The sequence below is a fragment of the Triticum urartu genome, chromosome 5, assembly GCF_003073215.2.
Source record: "Triticum urartu cultivar G1812 chromosome 5, Tu2.1, whole genome shotgun sequence".
NCBI classification, from domain to species: domain Eukaryota; kingdom Viridiplantae; phylum Streptophyta; class Magnoliopsida; order Poales; family Poaceae; genus Triticum; species Triticum urartu.
The window spans coordinates 614,155,386-614,168,032 of record NC_053026.1 but is presented as its reverse complement, the minus strand read 5'-3'; the positions used below and the strand labels follow the sequence as shown (position 1 = coordinate 614,168,032).

General features: G+C 45.6%; 1 pseudogene; it reads left to right on the top strand.

Annotated features, from left to right (window-relative positions):
- Positions 1-2,132: 2,132 nt before the first annotated feature.
- LOC125508691 lies at positions 2,133-5,451 on the top strand (annotated as a pseudogene).
- Positions 5,452-12,647: the final 7,196 nt, after the last annotated feature.

The following is a 12,647-nucleotide window of genomic DNA, read 5'->3' as shown; positions in this document are numbered from 1 at the left end:
GTCACCCAAAGGATTTGAACCAGACATGGTTCTATTGCCAGGACACTTCTCCGGCTGATGAAAACCTGCTGCCCGGCTTCCGTGCTCTGCGCCTTGAATCCAACCACCCGCTGCCGGATAAATTAACTGCGCTTGAACGTCTTCACTCACTCCCACCATCAAGAAAATCAAAGCTCTCTTGGGGAACGGCTTAGATGGCATTGATTTGGTCCGAGTCCGGATCTCCTAGCGGGTGATTCCGTTAAGCCGCCGCCCCGGCTTAATGTGTACTTACTCAGGCGAGAAGGATGACCCGCTGCGTCATAGTCCTGATGAATTACCCGATTACATGGTTGAAGCCATGACCCAATCCTTACTGAAAGAGGGCTCGGTGATTAGTAATGCCTTCGGCCTGCTTCCTTTCTGCAATAAGAATCCGGCCCCTGTAGTAAGTCATTATCCTCACCAATTACCTTTATTGTGTTATACCCTGTTTTTACTCATAACCCTTTATCATTATTTACAGGCAAATGATGATTTCTGGAAGGTCAAATATGACCATGAAGCTGCCAAGCGAGCCAGAGCAGTCAAAAGAGCCGAGAGGAAATCCGCCAAGACAGGAACTTCAAGGAAAAAGAAGCCAAGCGCTTCAAATATGTTTAAGCTAGATGACACTGATGACGATGAAGAAGAGGTAACTCTTAACTTCCCTGACTCTTTTATCATCACCTTACTGACATTAACTCTTTTCAGGAGGATACGGGAAACAGCCAAGCCGTTGAGGACGAGGTAACTATACTCTCCTCCGACTCCGAGCCTTTGCCGCGGTAGAAAATCCGAAGAGTGACCCGGAAAGTAAGATTTTCACATCCTTTAGCTTACCAACACTAGTAGAAAAAGGGTCAAACGTGAAGCACATTAGTGCCGGTTCCAACGGCTAGCCGGGCCGCTCTCATTAGTACCGGTTCGTGCCACGAACCGGTACTAAAGTGAGTGGTGGCAGGATGTTGTCAGTCCGGGGCCCCTCCAGCACCTTTAGTACCGGGCCGTATCACGAACCGGTACTAAAGGTCGTCCTACATAGACCCTTCATCCACCCGAGCTCGCTCTGTTCTTCCTCTTTCCCCTCTCCTCTCTGTTCTTTTCCCTCTTCCTCTCAAGCTCATCACACATTTTGCCCAAGATTTGAAGGCCCCCATCCATTCAAATGATCACAAAGGTTAGCAACTCTTTCCTTTCATCTCTCATTGCTAGATTAGCTCGTGCAATGCTTTATATAGTGATTGATTTTTGAGTTTAGTAATTTGGGAGGAATTATATATATGTGCTAGTATTTGATTTATATGCAATTTGAGGTCAAAAATAACACTTAGTTTTGCATATATAGGTGTGGTTTACTTAGTACCTTCTAAATCTCTGTCGTAACCACCGTCGATCGCTCGCAACGTCCCGTCGCCGGCACCACCTTGTGGTGAGCCTCTTGTTCATGAAGTTTTATATAAAAAATTGATGTTTATGTGATTTGGATATATAGTTACTCATATAATTATCTTACCCATACGTTGTTTGTTATGCATAGTGCCATGGTTTTGATATCTGTCCCCGTCGGCCCTCGTCCGGGTTATGATTCGGATGTGGTATATTCTCTTTTAAAACTATTCATTGCATTTCGTGTTTATGACAAATTATGCCCATCAAGTTGACATAGATATTTCTATGTAGGAGGTAGTTGAACCCGAAATTCCAACCGACCCTATTGTCGAGAGGTTAAATTTAGTTGAAAGAGAAAACGAGGATTTGAAGAAAAAATTGAAAAGAATTGAGGGGGAGAAGATGGAATTGGAGTTGCATGTTGCCGATGTCGTCGCTAATCACAAGATTAAGATGGAGAAAATGCGCTTGAAGATTAGAAAGATTAGAAAATATGCCATTCATAGTGAGGCTTGGTATCATTATGCTGTTGGATCAATTGTTACCTTAGTTGCGATCTTGATCGCATTTGTTGTTGCATTTAAATTCTTTAGCTAGAGAGTTATTTGTTTGTTGCATTGAAGTGTTGTATGCTCTTTATGTATGAACTTTATGTATGAACTTTATGTATTGTATTAATTTGATGTTTTCGGTGCTGTGTATTGAAGATGAGCCGACAATGGATGTACGATGACTGATGCTCTCCCGAGTTCATTAGCGGCGTGCGTACTTTTCTGCTTGCGGCTGAGGCAAACAAGCGAGCGGATGGTTTTATGCATTGTCCATGTGCTGACTGTAAGAATGGTCGCAATTACTCTACGTCAAGAACCATTCACGTCCACCTGTTTGAGTCCGGTTTCATGCCCCACTATAATGTTTGGACCAAGCATGGAGAAAGAGGGGTTATGATGGAAGACAATAGAAGAAGAGGACGATGACAACTATCCTGGCCATGGGTTCCCTGAATATGATGATACAACAATGAGGGAAGAAGCTGAGCTGGTAATGCGGGAAGAAGCTGAGCCGGCAATGCGGGAAGAAGCTGAAGAAGAGGCATCGGATGAGCCCGTTGATGATCTAGGTCGGGCCATTGCCGATGCAAAGAGAAACTGCGCAAGTGATTTGGAGAAGAAGAAGTTGCAGCGCATGTTAGAGGATCACAAAAAATTGTTGTACCCGAATTGCGAAGGTGACAAGAAAAAGCTGGGCACCACACTGGAATTTCTGCAATGGAAGGCAGAGAATGGTGTATCTGACAAGGGATTTGGAAAGTTGCTGGTAATGATAAAGGACATGCTTCCAAAGGACAACGAATTGCCCGAGAGTACGTACCAAGCAAAGAAGGCTGTCTGCCCTCTAGGGTTAGAGGTGCAGAAGATACAGGCATGCCCTAATGATTGCATCCTCTATCGCCATGAGTACGAGGATTTGAACGCTTGCCCGATATGTGGTGCATTGCGCTATAAGATCAGCCGCGATGACCCTGGTGATGTCGAGGGCGAGCGCCCCAGGAAGAAGATTCCTACCAAGGTGATGTGGTATGCTCCTATAATACCACAGTTGAAACGTTTGTTCCAAAACAAAGAGCATGCCAAGGCGATGCGATGGCACAGAGAAGAACGTAAGAAAGACAGAAAGTTGAGAGTACCCGCTGACGGGTCGCAGTGGAGAAAAATCGAAAGAAAGTACGGGAAGGAGTTTGCAGATGACGCAAGGAACGTATGGTTTGGTCTAAGTGCAGATGGCATTAATCCTTTTGGGGAGCAGAGCAGCAACCATAGCACCTGGCCTGTGACTCTATGTTTGTATAACCTTCCTCCTTGGTTGTGCATGAAGCGGAAGTTCATTATGATGCCAGTGCTCATCCAAGGCCCTAAGCAACCCGGCAACGACATTGATGTGTACCTAAGGCCATTAGTTGAAGAACTCTTACAACTTTGGAATGGAACAGGTGTACGTGCGTGGGATGAGCACATGGGGGAAGAATTTGACCTAAAGGCATTGCTATTCGTGACCATCAATGATTGGCCTGCTCTTAGTAACCTTTCAGGACAGACAAACAAGGGATACCACGCATGCACACACTGTTTGGACGATACCGACAGTATATATTTGGCTAATTGTAAGAAGAATGTGTACCTGGGACATCGTCGATTTCTTCCGAGCAGGCATCCCGTAAGAAAGAAAGGCAAGCATTTCAAAGGTGAGGCGGATCACCGGACGAAGCCTCGCCACCGTACTGGTGCTGATGTACATGATATGGTCAAGGATTTGAAGGTGGTCTTTGGAAAGGGTCCTGGTGGACAACCTGTTCCGAATGACGCTGACGGACGCGCACCCATGTGGAAGAAGAAATCTATATTTTGGGACCTGCCCTATTGGAAAGACCTAGAGGTCCGCTCCGCAATCGACGTGATGCACGTGACGAAGAATCTTTGTGTGACCCTGCTTGGCTTCTTGGGCGTGTATGGGAAGACAAAAGATACACCTGAGGCACGGGAGGACCAGCAATGTATGCACGGAAAAGACGGCATACATCAGGGTCATGCAAGCTACGCTCTTACCAAAGAAGAGAAGGAAATCTTCTTTGAATGCCTGCTTAGTATTAAGGTACCATCTGGCTTCTCGTCGAATATAAAGGGAATAATAAACATGGCAGAGAAAAAGTTCCAGAACCTAAAGTCTCATGACTGCCACGTGATTATGATGCAACTGCTTCCGGTTGCATTGAGGGGGCTTCTACCGGAAAACGTTCGATTAGCCATTGTGAAGCTATGTGCATTTCTCAATGCAATCTCTCAGAAGGTAATTGATCCAGAAATCATACCAAGGTTAGAGAATGATTTGGTGCAATGTCTTGTCAGTTTCGAGTTGGTGTTCCCACCATCCTTCTTCAACATCATGATGCACGTCCTAGTTCACCTATGCGAAGAGATTAATGTTTTGGGTCCTATATTTCTACACAATATGTTCCCCTTTGAGAGGTTCATGGGAGTCTTAAAGAAATATGTTCATAACTGTGCTAGGCCAGAAGGAAGCATCTCCAAGGGCCATGAAAATGAGGAGGTCATTGAGTTTTGTATTGACTTTATTCCTGACCTTAAGCCAATTGGTGTTCCTGAATCGCGGCATAAGGGCAGACTGGATGGAAAAGGCACGCTAGGAGGGGAACAAATAATATGTATGGACAGACATTCTCTCACTGAAGCACACTACACAGTTCTACAGAATTCTGCCTTGGTGGCTCCGTATATGGATGAACACAAGAATTTGCTACGCTCCAAACACCCGGAGCAGTCTGATGACTGGATTACACGTGAACAAACCAGGAGTTTCGCCAGCTGGTTGCAGACACGTACCATGCATGACACCTCTATTGAAGATGACCTGTACTTGCTGTCCCAGTTACCATCTTCGAATATAATGACTTTCAAAGGGTACGAGATAAATGGTAATGCATTTTACACGATCGCCCAAGATAAGAAGAGCACCAACCAAAACAGTGGTGTCCGCTTTGATGCAGAAACCAAGACAGGAAAGGAAACATATTATGGTTATATATAGGACATATGGGAACTTGACTATCGACGTGGTTTGAAGGTCCCTTTGTTTCGGTGCAAATGGGTCAATATGACACGAGGCGGGGTAACGGAAGACCCGCACTACGGAATGATAACAGCGGATCTCAACAATCTTGCGTATGCAGACGAACCATTCGTCCTAGCCAATGATGTGGCACAGGTTTTCTATGTGAAGGACATGTCTACCAAGCCAAGAAAAAGAAAAGATAAGGAAGGGAATGCATCGTACGATGAGCCAAAGCGGCACATAGTTCTTTCTGGGAAGAGAAACATCGTGGGAGTGGATGACAAGACCGACATGTCAGAAGATTATGAAAAGTTTGATGAAATTGCTCCATTCACAGTGAATATTGACCCGAGCATCCCGTTAAATGATGAAGATTTTCCATGGTTTCGGCGCAAAGGGACACACGTGAAGAAAAAGTTTCACACCCAAAGATCTGGGATGTGATCGGCTTCACTATAATCACTTTCTTATGTGTTTCACACCCAGGAGGGAATCTCTGTAATAGTTAGGGTAGTTATGTGTTTTGGCATTTGAAACGCGAAGAAATTTTATGTGCAAACAAATTCTTTCATGCCTTCACTGATTTTTTAAGCTAAATGACCCTGAAATTGAAAAGCATTTCAAATGAACTCAGAAAAGGTTGAAAGTTGGCATGGTATCATAATTTCACCCAGATAGCATGTGCAAAAAAGTAGAGAGGGTTACCACAAAAACTGGATGCACTTCGTGTACTAAATGGACAATCTCTTTCGAAGTATCAGGGTTTCGGACGAAAACTCATCCATTACAAAAGGCATTTCATTTTTTTAAATAACCTAAGCATTACCAAATTGAATATAATGATAAAAGACACTAATATTAAACATAAGGAAAAAGAATCACTGAAAAATCTATTCTCAAAGTTAAGTTATTCACAAACTAGTGATTTACACAAATTTCAAATAAATCAAAATTTAAACTATTCAAATTTGTAAACTACCGGTACTAACAGAAAGTTTGTAATTTTTTGTACCTAAAGCAAAAATATTCACAAAGAAACTCTAAATACAGCAAAAAAACAACTCAAACAAAAATAAATAAAGCAAAAAAAATAAGAAAAAAAGCCCACCTACTGCGCCACAGCGGCCTGCATACGACTAGAAACCCAACCTGTTGTTGGGCCAGGATGCAGGCCCGCAAAGGCCCAGTAGGCCCACAGGGCAGCACAGAACATTTAGGCCCAGTAGGCCTGCTTTGGAGAGGAGCTTGAGGGAGCTACCGCACTGGGGCTTATAAACCAGTGCGGACGCCCCTCGGCTAGCGAGGTGGGACTAAACATTTCGCACCGCACCTGCGCCAGGGCACCCCCGTTAGTGCCGGGTGGTAGCACCTATCGGTACTAAAGGGGGGCCTTTAGTACCGGTTGGAGCCACCACCCGACACTAAAGGGGGTGCGGTTCCCGCCGCTTGGCCTGGCCAAAACAGGCCTTTAGTACCGGTTGGTGGCTCCAACCGGTACTAAAGGTCCATCCTATATAACTAAACACTTCAAAAATTTTAGTTTCTCCTCTGCTTCTTCTCCTCTGCCCCGTCGCCCGCCGCCCCGTCTCCATAACCCTCGTCGCCGCCCCCGTCCCCGTCGTCGCCGCCCCGTCGTCCCCGTCCCCGTCGTCCCCATCGTCACCACTGCGCCGTCCCGGCCCGTCCCGCGTCGTCCCCGTCCCTGTCATCGCCGCCCCGTCCCCGTCTTCGCCGCCCCGGCCCGTCCCCGTCGTCGCCGCCCCGTCCATGTCCCCGTCGTCGCCATCCCCGTCGTCGCCGCCCCGGCCCGTCCCCGTCGTCGCCGCCCCGTCCATGTCCCCGTCGTCGCCATCCCCGTCGTCGCCGCGCCCGTCATCGTCCCCGTCGCCGCCCCCCGTCGCCTCTCGCCTCACCGGTGAGCACACACACACACATAGTTAGTTATAGAAATGTTAGAATTGTTAGAATTTTTTCTGTTTTTTAGTTATAGAAATAGTTATAAAATAGTTAGAATTGTTAGAAATTTTTTTGTTTTTTAGTTATAGAAATAGTTAGAATTGTTAGAAATTTTTTCTGTTTTTTAGTTATAGAAATAGTTATAAAAAATTTAGAAATTTTTCTGTTTTTTAGTTATAGAAATATTAGAAATGTTATACAAATGTTAGTTATATATATAGAAATGTTATAATTTTTTTCTTTCTGTTTTTTAGTTATAGAAATATTAGAAATGTTATAGAAATGTTAGTTATATAGCATTGTTAGAAATGTTATAGGAATGTTAGTTATATAGAAATGTTAGAAATTTTAGTTATCAAAATCCAATCATTAAAAAATGTTACTTTTTGCGGGCATATAGCTAGTATTTGTTCTCGATGATGCCCGGCCCGCATCCTCGCCGTCAACCCGTCTGCGACGACGTCCGGCTGACCCATGTCCGGGACTGGGCTCCGCCGGGCTGGCACTGGGAGGTGCTGCCTGGAGGGGCACGCCACTTGATGAGGAACCCGGCCCCGGGTCCCGTCGTTGACCCTGATCTCGTTTGGTGGCATTCGCGTGGGCCAGTTTCGGTGCGGAGGGAGCCGGCCCCGCCGGAGGAGGTACGTCGCCGTGTCAGGGAGGAGGACGAGCACGTCCATCGCTACATGGTTGCATTAGAGGGCGGCAGGTTCTCCAATACTTGGCAGTTTCTTCAGGGATCTCACTTCAGCTATGATCCTGTGAGGGTTCCTTATCTTTGGGTGTCAACCGCCCGCGCCGAAGGAACTGCGAGTGTCCTAGATTCTGTTTCTTCAGGGATCTCACTTCAGCTATGATGCTGTGAGGGTTCCTTCTCTTTGGGTGTCCACCGCCCGCGCTGCAGGAATCGCGAGTGTCCTAGATTCTTCTGTAGTATTCGATTTTTATTAGCTGCCTAGCTAGTGATGTACTTGATATACAATATTCGAGACGATGTATTCGAGATTATATATTATTCGAGGCGATGTATTCGAGATTACATCTATTATTCGAGACGATGTATTCGAGATTATATCTATTATTCGAGACGATGTATTCGAGATTATATCTATTATTCGAGACGACGTATTCAGATATATTCGATGATGCTTATTATGTACTATGATTGATTCAGTTTTTCCTTATTAATTGATTGCATCCATGCATTGTAATTTGAATATATTTCTTTTGGATTAGTTAAACAAAACCTATGGCGGACAATACCGGCAGAGAGGGAGAAGAGGCCCTATTCAATATCATACGCAATCCTCGCGGGCCAGATGATGATCAGAATGAAGAAGATTATGACGGCTCCGAATATCTAAACAACACCGGGGAGGGTGATATGATATTCGATCGCGACGACCGAATTGATGAAGTCATGAACTATGAACATGACGAAGAAAATGTGTTGATCTTGAAACAACAAAGACCGGCGAGGTATATATATTTATATAAGAAGGCATCTGGTGATCATCACATGTTTTAAATGACTTGAAGATATATTAACGAATCGATCTTTCTTCTTTCAGCCATCCGGATCGAGCAAATCTTCAGGCAACAGGACGAAACGAGGCCCGAACAAAAAGTTGAAGGAGGGCGTAAAGTACAATATCGAGGCAATCAAACCTAATGGCGAACCATTCGCGCCTAAGAAGATTGCGGACAAGTTCGTTCGTCAGTGCGGAGTTCTTGTGAAGGACCTACTCCTGATCTCCCTTCAAGAATGGAGAGAGCCATCAAAGCCACGTCCAGGAGTTACTTTTGTCGACGACAGACAAAAACATTTGCTTTGGGAAATGCTCATGGAACATTTCACCCTACCAGATCATTTCACAAAAGCAGATGTGGACAAAGTCAAGGACCATGCTCTTAGGAAGATGGCGGTTGCATTCAAGAACCACAAGATTCGTGAATGGGCCAAGTACGTCAATGGAGGAAGGAAGACTCCAGTATTCGAGGGAGTACTAGAGAAGCAAAGTGCTCATTGGGACGATTTCGTGAAATTCAAGGATTCGGAATTATCTAAGGAACAGTCGAGAATAAACAAGGCCAATGCCGCAAAAAAGGATAAGTTCCATAAGCTGGGGCCAGGTGGCTATGCGGTGGGATTGCCTAAGTGGGATAAGTCTGAGAAAGAGATGCTGGATGCAGGTGTCACTCCAGAAACATTGAGCTGGCCCCCCAGGTGCAGGACTTGGTTCTATGCGCATGGGGGGAGTTGGACCCGAAGACAGGCAAAGTTTCCAAGAAGGCATGTCTGGACGGAGCCGAAGATAAGCTACTTGTTGCAATAGAAGAGGCTTGACGCGTGCCCAACAGAGAGAACGACGAGCTTACGCGTGCCCTGGGAAATCCTGAACACCCAGGAAGAACACGAGGCATGGGCGCTATTCCGTGGTATGAGGGGTTTTCGGACTGGAACGCCGACTACAGAACCCGTGCGAGAAAGAAGATTGCGGAGGAGAAGAAGAGGAGGATGGAGGAGGAGCAGAGGAAGCTAGACTATGAACGCCTTCAAGGCCTAGAATCAGCGCACGCGGACTTGGCAATCAAATTCCAGCGGCAGCAGGAGCAGATCGACTTACTTAGCCAGCAAAGGGGGTCTCAGCAGCTAGCGGATGATCCACCCATGGATAGCACCGTCCCATCCATGCTGAGAAGCAGCGTGGGTTCCGCCCTGGGCGACGCATTGCTGGATAGCTACCCAGTGGATGACATCATGGAGAACACTAACTGCGAGCTACACTTCAAAATGAAGAACATATCCATGAAGGTGGCGGACGCCCTTGCTTTTACAAATCCCCCCGAGGCAACCTTCCATTGCAACCCGATTCCAGCGGGCTATGCTCGTGTCTTGGTTGATGAGGTGGTGGATCAATATTCGGGGCTAGAGCTTGACATTCCTGGAGGTAACGATGAGCACACACTAGGAGAGGCCAACCATCGTATCATCCTATGGAGAAAGGATTGCATCATCTTTCCAAGGCCACCGACACCGCGTCATCCGACTCCTCGTCGCAGTCCGCCACCGAGTCAGCATACTCCCGCTCCTCCAAGTCCACCAACGCGTCAGGCCACTCCTCCTCCAAGTCCGGCACAGCTTCAGGCCACTCCTCCTCCAAGTCCGGCAAAGAGTCAGGCCACTCCTCCTCCAAGTCCGGCACAGCTTCAGGCAACTCCTCCTCCAAGTCCGGCACAGCTTCAGGCCACTCCTCCTCCTCCAACTCAGCCACGTCAGCCATCTTCGCCGCCTCAGCAATCACGGAAGAGAGACGCCTTAGCTATGGTGCGTAGCGGTACAAGTCAAGGTAGTACTGCAGGTACAGGCGGAGGCAAGCGATTTCAATATGGTCCAAGAAGCCTCGCGCCTCTTTCGCAGAGGCCTTACAACAAGTCCGAGGAGGAAAACGTAGCCATGTCGAAGGCCGAGGTGGAAGCCCATTTTGCACTGAAACCGCCACTGCCGCCAAGGGAGAAAGTGCCTGTGGAAAAGATTGACCACTTCATTCGTATGGCTAGACCACCAGCTCCCAAGCCTGTTGACTCAGACTATGAGTGCCACATCAAGAAGTTAAATCGAGCACGTCTACAGAAAGAGGCGAGCTCGAGCTCGAGCAAATCAGCTGGCAAAAGGAGCGGTAAAACCGTTCCCTAGCTGGGAGAACAGGCGGCGCAATCAATCCCCCCGCTTGTTGTGCCAACAACACATGAGAGTAGGCGCGCCCAATATTATTGTGGGAAAACCGTTAACGTTCCCGGGATGGGCGATGTCGTAATAACCGAGGAGCATATTGCGCAGGCTGAATCGATCGGGATCACTGTTGGACAACTCCTCGATATCGAGCCCATGTCTCCGACTGGAGAGGAGGAAATAAAACGGAAATATGCCCGGGGCCAACCTTTGGTCGAGCCAGAGGAAGTCAATAAGCTCCCAACGAGAATGTATGCATTGCATCAATGGTACATGGACATTACCAAGATTTCCAATCGAGAGTCCCTCATGGTGAATGTCAACGAGGAGCATTACTACCATAAGAAAGCTGTGACCGTTGAGTATTCAGAACTTTTTCAGTTATACAATAAAGACGCACTTGACAAATCTATCGTCAGTTGCTATTGTTTGTAAGTTATTTCTTTCTGTAATTTAAGTCTCAAGCTAGCTGATCATTTTGATCAATCATTACCTGTAATTATCCTCACTATATTCTTTTCTGTGGTATTATGCAGGACGAAGATTTATGAAATGAAAAAAGGTGGACGCTATGGCATTGGGTTCGTTGATCCAAATACCATTAATGAATACACATGGAAAATAGATCCATATCACGCAAAATGTGTAGAGGAAAGCATGCTACAGTTCTTCAAGGAACTCAAATACAATGAAGATATACTACTTCCTTACAACTTCCAGTGAGTCACACTGTCTTGTACTACAAATTCTGCTTTTCCCTACTAGCTATAGCTACATGTTTTTGCTTACATATGCCCGCTTAATTAAGACATGCAAACGTGTGTGCATGCAGATTTCACTAGATCTTGTTAATCATTAAAGTTGATCAAGGAACAGTTGAAGTACTAGACTCGCTACTTAAGAAAGCAAGTGACTACGGCATCGTGAAGGGGATAGTCAACAGGTAATTTCAATCATTATTAACTATATCTCGGCCTATTTTATTAGTTCGTCATTTCCTGATAACAACTATTTAATAACCCATTTATTCATTTTCTTTGTCGGTGGGCAGGGCTTGGGCAAAGTTCATCAGGGTCACTCCAGGCCCATGGAAACAAAGTCTGAAATGGTATCGACCCAAGGTAAGTAATTAAGTAGTACTACCTAGCTGCCATCTCTTTAATACTCATGCTTGATTAATTATTATCTGATCAAAATTCCATTCTCGTAAAGGCCCTGAATCAGGCGCCGAGGAATGATCTATGTGCATACTACGTTTGCGAGAACATTCGCATGATGGCGTCCCAAAGGAGCAAATCTCAAAGACAGGAGTGGGTACGATATCGATTGTCAGAACACTATTCACAACTTTTACACCATTATCGATATCTAGTCACACAACTAATGCACATGCATATTGATCTCCTTCTTAACAGTTCAAAGAGGTGCGGGACAAGCTCCTAGCACAGGACCGCATAGAAGCAATTCAAGAGGAAATAGCGGGATTTTTGCTCGACCAGGTCATAGATCCCAAAGGAGAATACTATTACCCGCTACCGCCCACATGAACCACTTCCAATTGTTATCGTGCTCCGAAGGCACCAATTAGCTAGGCTAATGCCACTGGCTCCGATGGCACCAATTAGGAGAAATTGTATATATATACATGTGTGTATATATGTGTGAATTAATTAATGGTGGTTGTGAGACATTCGATGATATATATATATATATCTATTATGATCGGTCGTTCTACTAGAAATTCTATTTATATATATGCATAACGTGTACAATATGTAGTATCGTAAAATACCAGCAAACGAAAAAGAATTAAATGGAAAACACAAAATTAAATGAAAAAGAAATCATAAACCCAAAACCCCCCAAACATTTTAATACCGGTTGGTGACACCAACCGGTACTAAAGGTCTCCCTGCCCCCG